The following is a 16,009-nucleotide window of genomic DNA, read 5'->3' on the forward strand; positions in this document are numbered from 1 at the left end:
GGCGCCGCCGCCGGCGGAGGCCGGGAGGAGCCCGGCTCCGCTGCCGCCTTCTCCCCGTGCACACGCACGTCGCACGCTCCGCTCCGCGAACGCCCCGTCGTCGCCGAAAGCTGTTGCATTTTTTTTTTTTTTTTTTTTTTTCCTTCCCCGCCTCTCTTCGCCTCTGCCCTCTTCCCCCTTAACGAGAAGAAAACTCTGTTGGATTTAATATCTTTCCTTGGGGTCGGAAGAAACTCCTGCTTGCTGGATCTGGTTCAGACGCCCGACAGACAAGGTAAATTAAATGGAGAAGGCTTGGGGAGCAGCAGCAGCAACAACAACAACAGTAAAATCCTTCCTCTGCTGAAGGGGGTGGGGAAAAAGGAAGGAGTTCACGCTTCGTTTTGATATCCTGTTTTTGGCCTTTATTTTTCTGTGTTTTCCGCCCTGCATAGTTTAGCTGTCCTTTGTGTTTCTCCCCCTTTCACCGAAATGCTGTTTGTATGAACGCAGTCGCTGGTTTCGTGGAGGCTGAGGAAAGAGTCTGGGGAGACCGAAAGTTTTTAAGCTTCTCAGACACAGAAGTTTCTTTGTTCGGTCGGAGAAGGTATTGAACTGAAACTGCTCGACGCCGTGGCTCTGCTGCTTCAGCGCCTTCCCTTCCAAAACGATTGCTAACCCTGCGAGTATAATTGACTTCTCGGGAAATAAAGTCCTGAAGAAGGTAGTATCTTTTATTTAATCGAAAGATCTTGAGGCTTGGCGCTGCCTGTGTCTGCCGTTTCTTGTTTGTCTTTCACCTTGTTTTCTGGAATATCGGCTAGTGTCTAGCCGGTCTTCTTCAAGATAGCTGTTAAATTTCTTTATAAAAACGTGCCGTCGTAGTCCTCTGTAAATGCTGTCGCAGTTTTCCCCCGGCTGCTGCCGCCGCCACCTCTCTTCCTCCCCTCCGCCCCCTCTCAGTCCTCAAGATGACGAGTTGAACTGCACATTTTTCAGCTTGTATAGGGGATGTCTGTATCGTATTTTGATCCTTGTACGAGTTTATCTTAAGAACCTCTATTTATATATATAAAAAAAAAGCTAGCTAGTGGTCTGGCTTCTTAAAAGTATGTGCAGTTGAACCTCCGAGTTAACGTAGCCTTGTTTGGTTTTGGTGACCACTTTCTCCTTTATCATTTTTGAAAGGAGTCCCGTCTGAAGCTGTTGGAGGGGAAACTAAATAACGAAGTTTTGGTGTAAGGTTTTGTACTGCTTGTGCTTGTTAAGTTACACCAACTAACTAGCTGCGTGTGGTGAAAGCGATATTGCTCACCACAGATTCGTTTCAGATGCCTCAAAGAGGCAATTACTGGTTAGTTCTTACGTGAAGGCAAGGAATTTCTCGTATTGTGAATGTTCAAAATGGGCTAGAAGCCATAGCTCTGTGCTAGCTTCTTTAAATTTTTGTTCCCGTTTGTCAAACTCGAAAGCAGCGTGTTGGTCAGATAGGATGTGTGTGCTTCAGCCTCTCAAGTGTCTGAGATGTGTTGGTATTTGTGAGGCTTGGACAAAGTAATTTCTATGCAAAATTTTTTAATAGTCCTACACACGTAGTTCTTTAACAGTATCAAGTAAGGTCGAGTTTGAGAAGAAAGTTATTAATCCAACTCCATCTGTTTGATACACTGTCAGGAAAAATGTTAACATTTAACTGACCTAAAGTGGCTTCTACGGCTGATAACAAGTAAATGATTTGGCTTGCAATTTATAGACTTACCTTTCCAGGCAGCAGTAAGGGTTATTCTTAGGCGTCAGAAAGGGCTGAACAAAATAAATGGCAGTGAACTTCAGTTTCCTTATATGGCTGATGCTTGGCAGAAAAGCAATGAAGTCTAAATAGAGTAATCCTTTTACAAAGAATGATCACTTTCCAAAGCAGTGTTTCAGTCCCAATAATGACTTGAGATTCTTGGGGGGCTGGGGAATTGTAGCAATGCATGACAAATTTGGTTGTAAACCACTATGTTTGTAATGGATGCAATTTTGTTTCTTTTCAGACCTCTTGTGTTTCTCATGATACACTCGGTATTTTTCAATGCCATCTAGAAGAATAGATCCTTGTAGTGGAGCCACAACTTCTTATGGTAGTGTTTTGTCGCCATGGTAGCTATGGCTAAGGCCCTTTTTAATGATGAAAGTGTAGTTCAGTACTGCTTACAGCTAATGGTTATATCATAGAATGCCATTCATGTCATTAATATAGTTTAGGAGTTACAAAGGAGTGTATTCTTTCTCAAGATCAGCCATCTCAATTAAAAATCAGTCTGATGTTGATATTCATATTATAAATAAAATGATATAAGTATGCACATGGTAGCTCATGTTGCTTGAAACAACACTTTCATAGGTACATGTCGATGGCTTGAGGAAACATTCTTTTGACCTGGCTGTTCCTTGCTCATGAGTTAAATTAAGCTCAAGTAAACATCGGTAATTTTAAGTAGGTATGCTTGCAATCAGAGAGCTAGAAGTTACAGCGTATGGCATACTATGGAATATGATTAGAATTAGGATGATTACTGTATTAGTAAAAATATGAATAGATTTGTGTTACAAATAAGCTGCCCAGTAGATAATGCTCGCTAAAAAATGTAGTGCTCTACAAGGTATCCGTTTGCACATCTTAATAGTGTATTAAGCCGGTGGTGTAAGAAAACAGTGTTATGATTTGTCCTAAGTGGAATTCGTTTAGAGTCTGTAGTCCCAGGCATAAAGAGCTATGCTTGGAACAAGGAGAGGCTTGCATGTATGTAACATACATTATACGTAGTGTGTTAGCAGTAGGTTCTAGAAATAGAAGGGGATGGGAGCAAATTCCTCAACTCAGCTTTCCTGTAGCGGCTTAATGAATCACTGCCTGTCCGCTTTGTTTTCTTGTTTTGTTTTTGTCCTTCCTGCTCCCAAGCAAAAAGGAAAATCTTCTAGGGAAAATGTTACATAAAGATCAAAAGGTTGATATGTCATCGCTTCAGCAGATTCTCCTTGTGGAATAACCTGATCCGCTAAAGGAGGCTCTGACATTTACTCCATATAAAGGAATTTCAAACCTAACCTTTTCTGAATGAGTAACTAGTTAAGTTGACAGAAAAGCTGCTCTTATGCTGCTCTTACAGATATGAAAATAGTAGACTGTATTCCTATGTGAGCATGCAAATGTTGATGGTGACAGTTGACATAGGTAGTTAAATGTGAATTATCTGGAAAATGAAGATTTAGAAACATAGCTATTTTACCTTGTCAACTCTTGAGTAAGTAAAATGGTATATCGGACAACACTTTTCACATCAGAATGAAAACACCGAAGGTAACATATTTATCAGTTTGTGTAGTAATTAGTCCACAGAAAACTGCACCCCCCACCCCACCCCGTTTAGAAAGTGCAGTGTTTGTGGTAACCTGTTACATTGATAGCTTAGTGTCTTTGAAACATCTGTGAAGTCCAATGCACACTTGTGAGGTATAGGTTACATCTTCTACAACTTCTACAAGTTTAGCTGATTTTGAGGGTTTTGCTTGATGTTTTAATGCGTAGGGAATATGTTTTTGCTAGTTTTGTGAGTGACTTTTGAACAGTTCTGTGGCTACTCACACAGCAGACTCTGGTCCAGTTCTGGACAAGAGGTGCTTTTTTTCGATGGGTTGGGGCTTGTCAAAGCTTCAGACATGGATTTCCCACAGTCCTCATAGTTCTCTTCATGACTTGGGGATCAGCTGCAGTGTGCCACTGCAGTTTCCAACTGTGAAGGTGGCATGCAGAGCCCACTGTATCAGGACAGCTGGCACGCTGTCTCCTCCTGAGTAAATACTGGTAAAAATTAGTGGGCCTAGATAACACTGCCTGGTGTACTTCAGTAATAATTAATTGTTAAGCAATTCTATTGAGTTTAAGATTGTAAGGGGACAGGTGATCACAAAATCACTACGGTTGGAAAAGAACTGCAAGATCATCAAGTCCAACCATCAACTAACACCACTCATAGAGAAACTTGACTGCTCTAATGACAAGATGGGTATGGGGTTTTTTGAAGGATTTTTTGTTGTGACAAGATTACTTTACTGAAATACAGCCTTCATTTCTAATTAAGAATATAATGTTCATGTACTGTGAGTAAAGCCTTATAAATGTTAAGATTTGAAAGTAAGGATGCTGACTTAGGAGATCTATAGATCTCATCTTCTGCCTAAGAAAAATGGAAAAAGTGAACTTTGCTATGCTGAAATTGGTAGTATTTTTTATTGGGATAATTCTGCTTTTTCTGCTGCTCGCTCTCATTAGTTATCAGTTCTTTTTAAGATACTTGTTTCTCTGATGCTTAAATTTCAATACAGGTATTTGGCTTATTACTCTGTTTAGTTTCACCTGTACTTCCCCTGAAGGCGATACAGAAGCATGATGTTTCAACACTAAATTGCACCTTCCACCTTTAAAAATACATCGTGACTTTGCATAATTGAGAAATAAAGCTAAACAAACCTCTTGATTTGGTGTAAATGAAACCAAACTGAAGTGTACTTTTGTTGGAGAACATCAGCATGGTGACTAGCTTCCCTAGGGTAGTTTTAAGTTTGAAAGTAGATTAGTTCTTTCTGTATCTGGAACGAATTTGTAGATACTTGGTACTAAACGATCATTATACATAGAAACAAAAAGTGATGTTCAAGCAGAGTCTGAGAACAGGGTGAACTACCTTGGCTGCTGTGGTTGTCCTGGAAGTTGTAATAATGTCAGAAGGTAATCAAGCCTTTGGAGCTTCTTGCATTTGAAGGTTCGATCTTGTTAGATAAGACAGTAGGTACTCTCCTCCCCTCTTTATCTACTTCAGTAGTTAATGAATGGTATGGCCATACTCTTCTAAACTATTTTTTGGCATGGCCAGAAAAATATTAGGTAACAAGTCTTCAACACAACTTTGATTAAGGAAGGTGGGGGAATACTTTGTGTCTTTCTCTGTTCTATATCCATCCAATGATGAGGCACAGTCTGAACCCTAAAAATTACTTATGATAGTAAAGACAACTTCTGTCCCTGTAGGAGCAAAGCTACCAGAAAGATGGTAAGTGATTCCAAAATGCACAACTTCATAGTTTCTTAATTTTTAAATATCCATTATTATACACTCTTGCATCTTCTGTAAATAGAACTATGGTTTCTCAAACTTTTGTTTCACGCTTTCGTATAATTGAATTCTGCAAGCATAAGGCTATATTATATATGCCAAGTAAAACAACTGCTAAAAGCAAACATTCTTTTAAGATTCCCTTATTTAGATGCACATTGTGAGAATAATAACTGGAAGAAACTGTAGATGAGTATCTTCAGAGTGATTAGGTCGGAATTCGCTGGGTGTATGAGCTGCCTTTCCAAACAAAAAAGTCTTCTAAGCACACTGAATTCTCCAGGTCTATATAGTTTAGTACGTACAGTGCTGTGCTCATGTCTTGTAGACCCCGTCATGAAGTTGGCTGGGATGTTATGAACACAGGCACATAGACATGGTCCAAGTAGTGAATGGTCTGAATGTTCTGGACTATCACACACTTCCAGTGGGAGAGACTGCAGCTGTTTGAGTAGAATTTCCTTTCTAGGAACAAACAGGTAGGAAGGAAGTACTTGGTTTAGGAGTGATGAGGTTTGTGTTCTGAGGTTTGTGTACTCTTGAACTTAAAATCGCACTTCTGAAGTAGACACTTCGGGCATAGCTGTCTTCCTGTGAGCTCCTAGTGCTCAGTGGCTACTTCTTGTGTCAGTTATCTGGGGCTAGTTTAGGAGTGGAAGAAGCTCTGAAGTGGTTTGAAGTGTTAGTAAAAGTTACAAATATTTGAAATGAAATAATTATAATTTAACTCTTAATTTAGAATGGGTGGTATCTCCCTGTGAAGTGTCCAGGGCCTTATTTTCCTTGCTGGGGAAAGCTCCAATGATAATAACTACATTCAAAATATTTGAAGTTCTGTTAGTATGTTAAAGGTAGCTGCAGAATGGATGGTCTTGGTGTCTGAAGTACTGTGCTTTGAGTTTTACTGCTGCCTTTGGAGTCATCGTACCAGTTTTCAACTCTAGTTGGCATGAGAAGTTCCTGTAGCAGTTGCGTAGGGGGCTCCATCTTCCCAGACAGTTGTGGAAGAGAAGTTTCATGTTCTTCGTTAGTCCTCTGACCCATAATGTGGGGCCTAAGTTTAGTATAGTTGCAGAAGTTATTTCTTTAGCTTTCTTTGCCCTCCTTGTCCTTGGAGTTTTTCGGTACGTATCTTCCAAAACTTCCAAGCCTCCTAAGAAGGAGAGGGCATAGATGCTTCGAGCTACATCAGTACACCTGAACAAACATCTGAAACGCAATGGCAGATGCCTGTGAATGTCTGTCACAGGTTCAGTCATCCAAAATGACTATGGATGTCATCTTAAGTGTTTGGATGGTGGAAGGTGTTTCCAGGCTTGTCTGGAACACTTCTGGTAGGCTGCTAAGAAACTTTTTGGGAACTGCTGCTTTTTCCCCACCATGTGACTGTAGTCATCCTGGCATTACTCTCCCTGAGGGGAGAAATGATAACTTGAAAGATCAACCCAGTTGTCAGCAATTTGATCAAATTACTGCAGCTCTTCCGTCTTTACTTACAGGTAACCCTGAGGATAGGATTAAGGTTTATATTTGAAACTGAGTATCGAAGAACCCTTAAATATTGATACTAATGCAAATTACAGGCTTTTTTCCTCTGTGGAAACGTTATGCTTAATAATCTGTGCATGCTTGTGGTTAAAACAAACAAAAAAGCTTGGCTGCAGAAGTATTTACAAGGTTGAGGCCTGTATTTTCAGTAAAAGTAAACTGAATGTGGCAGCAAAGCAGTCTAAATCTTTCATGACTTAAATGCTCGGTCTCACTTTACGTGTTTGTGCTACAGAGTATAATATGCAGGTGTTGAATTTACTTAGTTTCCACTTTGGCCTGTGAGGTAGGTGTGCCTGAAGGAGGAGATGCACATCAACAGCTGTCTGTCTGCATGTTCACTGATACCCTGCAGCTGGTATGTTTGCTTGCTGTGGCAAATTGGTCTGTGGTGACCTGGAAGGTCAGCTTGGTAGTTAGCTCCTTTTAGGAGAACATACTTGTTTTGGGTTACTTCTGGTCACATAATCATATGTGATGTTAACCCTGGAGCATCGGGTCATTTAATTTCTGAGGTGCTTTTTTTTTTTTTTTTTTTGGGTTGGCAATGAAGTTCATTGCTGAGGGAGAACATTCACAAGTTCACATCTTTCTGATTCATAGCTGTCCAGCCTTTATGCCATTTATTTCAGGTGTGCTTTAGTAAAGCTATACAGGGTGATTTATTCTAATTAATTAATTAATTCTTTAGTAGATCTCCTTCCGGGGGGAATTACAGCTAGAGGAAATTGAGTGTGGAATGCTGGAAAACAATATTTGGAACAAACCTAGAATTTTACTTCAAAGTCACTTTTGTTGGTTCACATACAGATGTTGGGAAACTATTAAAAACAAGGTAACGGCTAAGTTAAGGACTCAACTCTAAGTAGGAAGAGGAGAAAAAGATGGTTAAACCTGTGCTTTTCCATCCTTTCTGGGAATGTGACAGGAGAGGGAAATCAATTGGAATTCTGAATTTGGCAAGCCATCTGGCTCTGATTCTGATGGGTAGGATCAGAAACATTGGTATGGGGGAGGGAGAAACTATCAGCACTTTACTATTTTACTATACTACTGTTTAACTACAGTGCATCTTGTTCGTGTCCTTTCTTTTAGGAGACTTTCTTTTCTGAATAGTGTTTTATGAGGGAGGGAGCTTCTGTGGCTCTTAGAAAATCCTGTTCTTCCAGTGCATTAGTCTTAATCTAGATGTTAACGCTTTGGGTCCACTACCAGAGATTTCATCTAAATAAATGAAAACATAAACAATACAATACTAGAAAAGCAAGGTAGACTTAAAGTACATTTTAATAGACTTAGATGAGAATAATTTACTCTTCTGCTTGTATTTATCTGGATGAGCTCTTCTGTTTTTCAAGGAGCACTTATTTTTTCATGCTTTACTGAAGCAAAGCAGAAGTGCTGAGGATCATGGCATTCCTGTGTGCTTTTTGCAGTGCTGCTCTTACTAGAGAAAGGCAGTGGAGCAGGCAAACATCTTTGTGGGATTTTCCTGTGGGAAATCTGTGGGATCTGTGGGAGAGATATTGTCAAGATTTCAAATGTCCCGTAGTCTTTCATGAAATTAGTGTTACTGAATTGGTTTTGCAGCAGCAGCCTGTGACGCCTCAAGGGAAAGATTATGGCCCTGTCAATGGAGGAGGTTAAAAGATAATATTATGGGATGGGAGAGAAACATGCCTTTAATACTTTTTCCTCATCCTCTTTCTTATTTCCAGTGCTCACTTTCTGTCATCTGTCCCAGATGGAGTGAATCCCTGCCTATTTCCACGGAATTCAAATACATATTTGCTCATTTAGATCCATAGATCACCCATCATTCCATTTGTGTTAAATCTTGACAAAGTTTTATATTTCATCTTCAGAGTATGAAATATCTACAGAGGAATAACCTTCACTCAAAATCAGAATGTTACTCATTTTCCCCAAACTTACATTAACTTGTTTGTAATCTTTGAAAAGTCTGAAGGGAGGTACACACTGGACAATTCAAATTATTTGAAATCACAGTTACGAAATTTTCTGAAATTCCTACGTTGTGCTATTCAATTCCATTTTCCTATTCTGAGAAAAAGAGACTGACATGTTAATAGTAAATCAGCATGGCACTGTCCCACTTTTTACTTCAATAGTGTCAAAGTCTGTTTTTCTCTGGCTAGAAAGCACAAGATGTCAGAAGTTAAGTAACACTTTAAGCTGAGTTATTATTAAATCAACTTTTAATTCAGTTTTGAGGCTATAATTTGCACTGTGATGGGAAGGAAGAATCTTAGTTATACTTAAAACTCCTGTCAGGTGAAAAACTTGTTTTTGACTTTAGATAGTGAATTATTATCTGTGTTGATAACAGCACTTTAAGAGAAACTTTATTTCAATATAATTGTCTAAATTCCAAGTAATTCTTAAATTTTGTTATTGTAAGCAGTAAGCTGTCGTTCTTCCATATCTAAAGAGGCAAAAATACTTTGGAAACCATTCAAGAATAACCTTCGGTTAATTTTGTTGTAACAGTTGCTTATCTGATCTCAGAAATTCCTGATGTAGTAAAAAAAAAACCCAAACAGGTCTTTTTTCTTTAATCCTCACCTGTTGGCTTAAAGGAATACAACATCAGTAAAGAGAAAAATAATTTCATACAACAAGTACTAGCTTAAATGCTTCATTACTGTGTTGGGAGTAAAAAGAGATTATAAGGTGGCAAAAAATCAAACGCACATTGTGAAAGCAAAGCTGAGCAAATAGAGGGCAAGAATAATGGTGCTTAGCCACATGGGAGATGTGAAGAGACTTGTAGTTAGAACCACAGTTAATGCAAAGAGTAATTCTTGTGCATTACAATTGGATCAGGATTTATGTATCAGTTGCAAAACGAATGTAAAAGTAAAAAAATAGACAGAGGTACAGTTCAGGAATTCTTTTATTTGCCCAGGATGGTACCTCTGAAAACTGCTGAGAATAATGTTGACATAATACGTATCATAATTGTTGTATAAACTAGAGGGAGAAAATGCTTAGAATCTGGAAAATACTAATTTATTTGAACTTTTGCTCTTTATAGAAATATAAGGCTAGTCCTTATCACAGCAGTGAAAAAGGTGTAGTAAAGTAAAATTCTTTTTAAAGCTGCATTGTAAATAAAAGCTTACTGGTTTTAGTACTGCATTTTATACTAAACAAATGTAAAAGTAAAAAACAAATCAGCTTGGTGAGGTAGGTAGCACAAGACAGAGACAGAAGTGTTCTTTAAGGGGGAAGCATTCTAAAGTAAAATGGAAGTCCAGTTGTATATGCTATTTCATTAGGGCTCTGCATAGTGTTTTAAGTGTCGGGGTGCAGCGTTATGTGTGTTTTTGGTAGAATAGATTTTTTTGAAATCTAACAATCCCAAAATGGGGAATGAATGCACATATCCACATGCGGTCCTCTTCTTTGAGCTTTAGTCTATGAATGTGTTTCCATTTGTGTTCCTGTCACCACAGACTGAATTCTGTAACCTGACTAGACTTGGTGCAGCAGCTTTTCTGGGGAGTTTATCCATCTTATTAGCTCGAGGGTTTTGAGTGTGGTTCCTCCTCTTCCTATGTACCCAATCTCTGCTTGCTTTGCATCTCTGTCTCATACTGTTTTAGGTCTGCTGTGTTCTTCTGACCTTTGTTTGATTCATCCTAGTTCTAGCTAGGAATTCTGGCTGTTACAGTTTTGAGGGGAGTGCATGTAAAGCAGGGCATCAGGGGCTGTTTTATTTTAATATATGGACCACACAATTTAGAAAGCAAAATAATTCAGTAACCAGGAATCTTCGGATAAGTAATAGTTTCTCCCCCCACCACCTTTTTGCTTTCGTTTGTGCTGAACTGTTACATGTTGCAGATTGCCTGAATTTATCTGCAGACAATTAGACGGAAAGTCTGGTTAATAGATGAGAATTTTCTTGTATATGGAAGTACTGCATATTTACAGCAGTGCAGCTTGCTTGTTTAAAAACCTTTGGTATCTGCTGCAGATGGCTGCATAGTCTAAGGAGTGGCTTCCTGGCTGCATTGTACATGAAGTGCCAAACACGATGAGAGCAGTTTTGTTCAGGAATGCCAAAATACATTGAATCTGTTCAGGAAGCAACATATGTCAAATGAATAAAAATATCACACTCATGCAGAACAGAATGTGGTAGTTACGTTTTTCAAATCTGGTTTCTTTCCTGAATTAAGGGGTTAAAAAGGACCTCTTGTATTGAGGATAGTATTAAATACTAATTGCTGACTTACACTTTCAGCATTTTCACTACTGTTTGTTTCCCCATTCCCTATTTTTTGATTAACTTGTGCCATAGATGGAAATTGAAACAAGGAGGGTATCGATAGGGGTGCTGTATAGGAAAAAGAGTGTATGTTTTCCTCCTTGGATATCTAGGCCTGTGCACAGTATACATGTTTGGGGTGGGGTGGGGTGTGAGGGGTGTGTTTGGTTTTGGTGTGGAGGTTGTGTGTTGTTTTTTTCTTTTTTTTTTTAAGGCTGGTAGCTTATGTGTTTCTTTACATCCCTGCAAGAGTTGTATGTGACTGCTTGATACCACAGATAGAAAACCAGGGTTGATGAAAATAAAAATGAGCGGTAAAGGATATCGCTTCTGCCCAAACTCTAATTCCAGCAAGTTCTCAAGACAGGAAGTGGGAACATTTACAACTAATAGCTCCAAATACTGCAGGATTTTATTATGATAGAAATAAGCCCAGGGCAGAGAGTGTTTTGTTGCCTGTTACTTCCTTGTTTACAAAGGAGGTGGTAGTCACTTTGATTCCTCCTGGTTGGAAGGCAAATATATTAAAAATTGCATTGACAGAAAAATACATGTCTCTCTAGGAGTTGTAATTCCATCTGGTCAGTTTCTAACTAATATTTTGCATAGATTTTTCTTATCTGAAATAATTTGAAAGCCTCGATTTTATAGCTCTCTTAAACCCAAAGGAATGAAGTATGTCTCTTTAAAGAAATTTTGCTTGTCATTTCTGAATATTGTTTTCCTCTTGCTTGCTTTCTCTTTTCTGTCACTGTGATTAGACATACAGTTAAAAATTAACTTCAGTGAATTATCTTACGTAAGGTCCTTAGTGTTGTTCTGTCTTACGCAAAAAGTGATAGGTCCCTGAAAGAGAGGAGGGAGTGAGGGCAAGTGTTCTCTTTTCCTAGCTGTAGAAGTCATCGATTTATTTAAAATCTTTTTTTTACTTTTATTTTTTCTATATATTTATTTCTATTGATTTTTTCCTATAATTTTTTTCTAATTTACTATTTGATAGTAAAGTAGCTTCCTCTGAAGCCTGGCTGCAGCAGAGGCCATAATTATCAGCATTTCTATGCTTTTTTTTTTGTGGTACTAGGAGCTCAGATGTGAAGCACAGTGGAAGCTGGATGTGTTCCTGGATTGAAAGAGGAGATGCTGGTGTTTTCTTTTTCTGTTTTAAATTCTAGCCGTCCTGCTCCCTGAAATTTTTAGCTGTCCCATGGTAATGTTACCACCAACTAAGGATGTGCTCATCTGCTGAGAGATGAGGCATATGGTCCAAAACAACTTCTGGAGTTGCTTGTTTGCGTCTAGGTCCACATCAGCTGAGTTCTTGTGTGCTTTTGTATTTGTTCTGGCAGTCCACTTCTCTTCCCTGATTGTGAAGTGTGTTAGTTTGTCTGGTCTAAGCCTTCTTTGGGATAATCTCTAGAAAACATGTTCAGGTACACAGGAGCTGTCCTCCTTCTCAGCCTTCATTCTTCTGTGAAGTGTGGTGTCTGCCTTCATTCTAGTCACTAAATTTTGTGTTTCATGAATGAGTCGTGGTCCTGCTAGCCAAAGGGAGGCCTGACCTGCTCACGCATGATTCATTCCAGTCTTTCTACTCATCTCCCAGATATTAGTGGCTACACTGCTGTTCTGTAACTATTGAATTGTAGGAAGTACCAGAAATAGTAGAACAAAGAAATGTGCGATCAGGTCTATGTTTCCCTTCTGTCCTTTTGTGTTTGTGGAATGTACTTCCAGTGCACTGTATCAAGTATCTATGGTTATCCACCTCCTCCCTCCACCTTAGAAGTACCTGTTATTTCTCTAGAGCCTGACCTGGTTTGCTGACATTGTCAGTGTGAAATATCAAGTTAAAAACTTATTCCCAGTTCAGTCTTTGTCATCACTAGTAACAGGAATTCATTTTCAAATGAACTTGGAAATTAGTTCATACATCTGTGTTCAGGTTGGACTTGCTGCTATCATAGTGTTAATGCAGTTCCACAAAACCTAGCCTTAATACAAAGTTGTTTTTTGCTGTTCAGAACCTGTAAATGGTGGCAAATTGCAGTATACTTGCAACAGTTATAATATGTTGTCTTTTCTCACTGTTTGACCAACTTAAACTCTCATCAAAGCCCTTGATGTTTCAGGTTTTAATAAACAAATAAAGCTATGGAGTCTACTGAATTTTTTACCCTATTTGGGATTCATTCCAAATTTTCTGCTAACATCTTTCTTTGCTGTTGATAGTATTGTAGAACCAACTTCTTGGATTTACCCAGTATCTCTTTTGTTACCTCTCCATTAAACAGTTGTCTTTTCTTAAAGTACTTTGCAACTTAATTCTAATGTGTGATTTAATTAACCATGATATATAATTGATGTGACTTAAAAGTATATTGGCTGTTACACTTTGTTTCATTCTTTCTTGTGTTTTTTTCCTGAATGTGTCCTTTCTCCTTTGGCTTTCCAAGACACTGGTAATGTTGACTTGGCCAGAAGGCAGCATCATGGAAGATTTAAAAAAAGGAAAAAAAAAAAAGAAAAAAAAGAAAAAAAGCACAAGCTGTTTCCATTTCTTCGTATGAGGATTTACTGTTTGGTGTGTTTTTCAGGTGTGTGATATGGGTGGCTTTTAGTTAATCAATTAGTAGGAGGGGCAGTAGGAGAATAATTTGGATGAGAAGCTTGTGTAGGCTGCAGAGAGACTGGTTTCATCCATACCAATTATTGGACTTGCTTTATGTCCAAAAGCCTAAGGGTGAACAGGAACTATCTTATTGTATGGACTTCATACGGGAGAAATCATCCTTACGATTAGAAGGAGGGTGCATCCTGCTCGAAGTAGTAGGCATCATCTACTATAAAGTGGCAGCTTCTGATGCTATAGGAAGTTTGAGGTGCATCTTGTGAATCTTCAAGTACTTTTCAAGAGCACTGGGACAGATGAAAGATCTAGATCAGTGGCCCTGTTGTGTATCTCAGGTCTCAATTTTTTTCTTTTTACAAATCTACTCAGTATTCAGGGTTTGAATTACAGGTTGATATACATTGAAAATTCTTCCACAATTTTTTTTTTAAACCTTAATATTGCAATTAGCCCCAACTGAACAACGGAAATTCTTTATCATGAGCACTTCTTGACAAGGCACCTTCATATATCTGTCACTTCGGAATTTATGAGGTTTTTTTGGTTAAAAGAAAGTAAATGTAAATAAATATTTAACTTACCATGTTGGGGGTCCTGATCTGTTTTGTATACTTTTATCCCATTCCCTCAAGCCTTTTATAGATGTAGAACATTGCTTTGTAGGCAAGTAACTGAGTTTTTGTTGCAAAAACATGTGCAGCACTTGCTGAGCAAGGGTGTCTTACAGTTAAGAAGACCACATCCTGTAAATATTTCTTTCAGTTCTGAACTCAGAATGTAGAACACAAACTGCTGACATAGTAACTGTCTGGACCATAACTATTTACTGACCTAACGGAGTGTCTTCGCTTCTTCTTGGTTGCCTGGAGATATTTGGCATTGTTAATATTTTTTCAAATTATCCCCCCCTGCCGCTTCTCCAAACTTCTTGTCTTTACTGGTTGATTCTTTCAGGAAAAAACCCCACCAAAACTATGAATCTGAGGCAGACTGAATTATGAAATGTGACCCACATGAACGAATTGTGCTACCAGAATGTGCTGTTGTGAGCATTAAACTATGCTTGCATATGTTTTTTGATACATCTTTTTGATTTTAAGGGAAAAATTTCAATAATAATGAATCTGCCACCTTTATTTTTAAAGGAGTCTTAATTTAGAAAGCCTGTGACTAAGTGTACAGTCTTACATTCTGCTGCATCTCCCCTGACAGTAGGCAGTACGCTTCCTCTTTCCTTCCTGTGCGGGTCCTTTGCTTCATAGGTGAAGACTTGATATTCAAGGTCAGTGAGTTAATGAGCAAGCTGGTGTGATTAGAAAAAAATTCCCCCTGATATCTTGCATGGTTAGGCTTTTTGCGTCAGTTACTGATCGGACTCATGGTGTGGTTGCACAAACCCTGGATTTAATGAAAGGCAGGTGTGAGGGGAAAGCAGGGCTTGCTCTTTCTTTAGCAGTCTCTAGTTTGAATTAAGCACAATGGGAATTGACTTGCCTTTTGAGTTCCAGTTGCTGGTTTGGAATAATCTTTTGCGTGATCACAGTAAATGTAAATGTTGCTCTTTTCTCATCGCTGATTTGATCCTCAATAATCCTTCCATAAAAGTCAGAAGTGCAGTTAAAAACTGGGGTACTTACCCAGTTCTATCTCTTTTTGTGCAGATTTAAAGCGTACCAGTTGTTAACTTTCCTGCTTTTTTGACATATGCGGGTTGACTTCTGGACTTGGACAGTAAGTTGGGAATTTCATGCCTATCTGTAAAATAGTTTGTAATTGCAGCGGGGGTGGGAAATAACTAACCACAGTAAAAACTGAAATTGGAAAAGGAGTAGCAGCATTGAAGTCCTTTTTTCCTGAAAGCTACCTTCCAGAGTGCTTTCTCTTGAGGCTTTTGTATCTAGTTTCTTTAGTTCCTAGGGATTTCTGGTGGCTTTGTAATTTTCATTGTTTGGAGGGATCTCTTGGTTGAAATGTGTCAACAGTATTTGAATGTGGGATGCTCTGCTTTCAAATTAGACCCCAAGGCTAGTGTGAATGGAGAACTGACAGGTGATGGGCAGTCAGTATAATTAGTAAACAAGTTCATATGTTGTTATCACTGGTACAAGGATGCAACTGGAAATGTCTGTCACTGATAATGTGGGGTGCCATTACTATATCTTACTATTTCCTCTCAGAAGGGCAGTGTAGAACCACCTTCATTCATGGAGGGATTAAAGCTGCAACATAATTAGGAGGTGAGGGATGGAAGAAAACCAGGCATTTAGCTTCATCATTCAAAATCTTCTTGGAAACTTGCCTCCTGGGTGTGAAGGCGCTGTGTGGCCATGTCGTGGGGCCGTGTACACTACAGCAGTCCCACTTGGCTGTCCTGTGCTCATGAAGTGCAGGTGATAA

General features: G+C 38.8%; 1 protein-coding gene across 1 annotated transcript in view; it reads left to right on the forward strand.

Annotated features, from left to right (window-relative positions):
* The first annotated feature begins 230 nt into the window (after positions 1–230).
* The window catches only part of ERBIN (erbb2 interacting protein), a 119,292-nt gene continuing 103,513 nt past the window's right edge, over positions 231–16,009 (forward strand). The window contains exon 1 of the mRNA XM_059833951.1: positions 231–274. The gene's annotated coding sequence lies outside the window, so the exon portion shown is untranslated. The remainder of the gene's footprint in view (positions 275–16,009) is intronic.

The sequence above is a fragment of the Gavia stellata genome, chromosome Z, assembly GCF_030936135.1.
Source record: "Gavia stellata isolate bGavSte3 chromosome Z, bGavSte3.hap2, whole genome shotgun sequence".
NCBI classification, from domain to species: domain Eukaryota; kingdom Metazoa; phylum Chordata; class Aves; order Gaviiformes; family Gaviidae; genus Gavia; species Gavia stellata.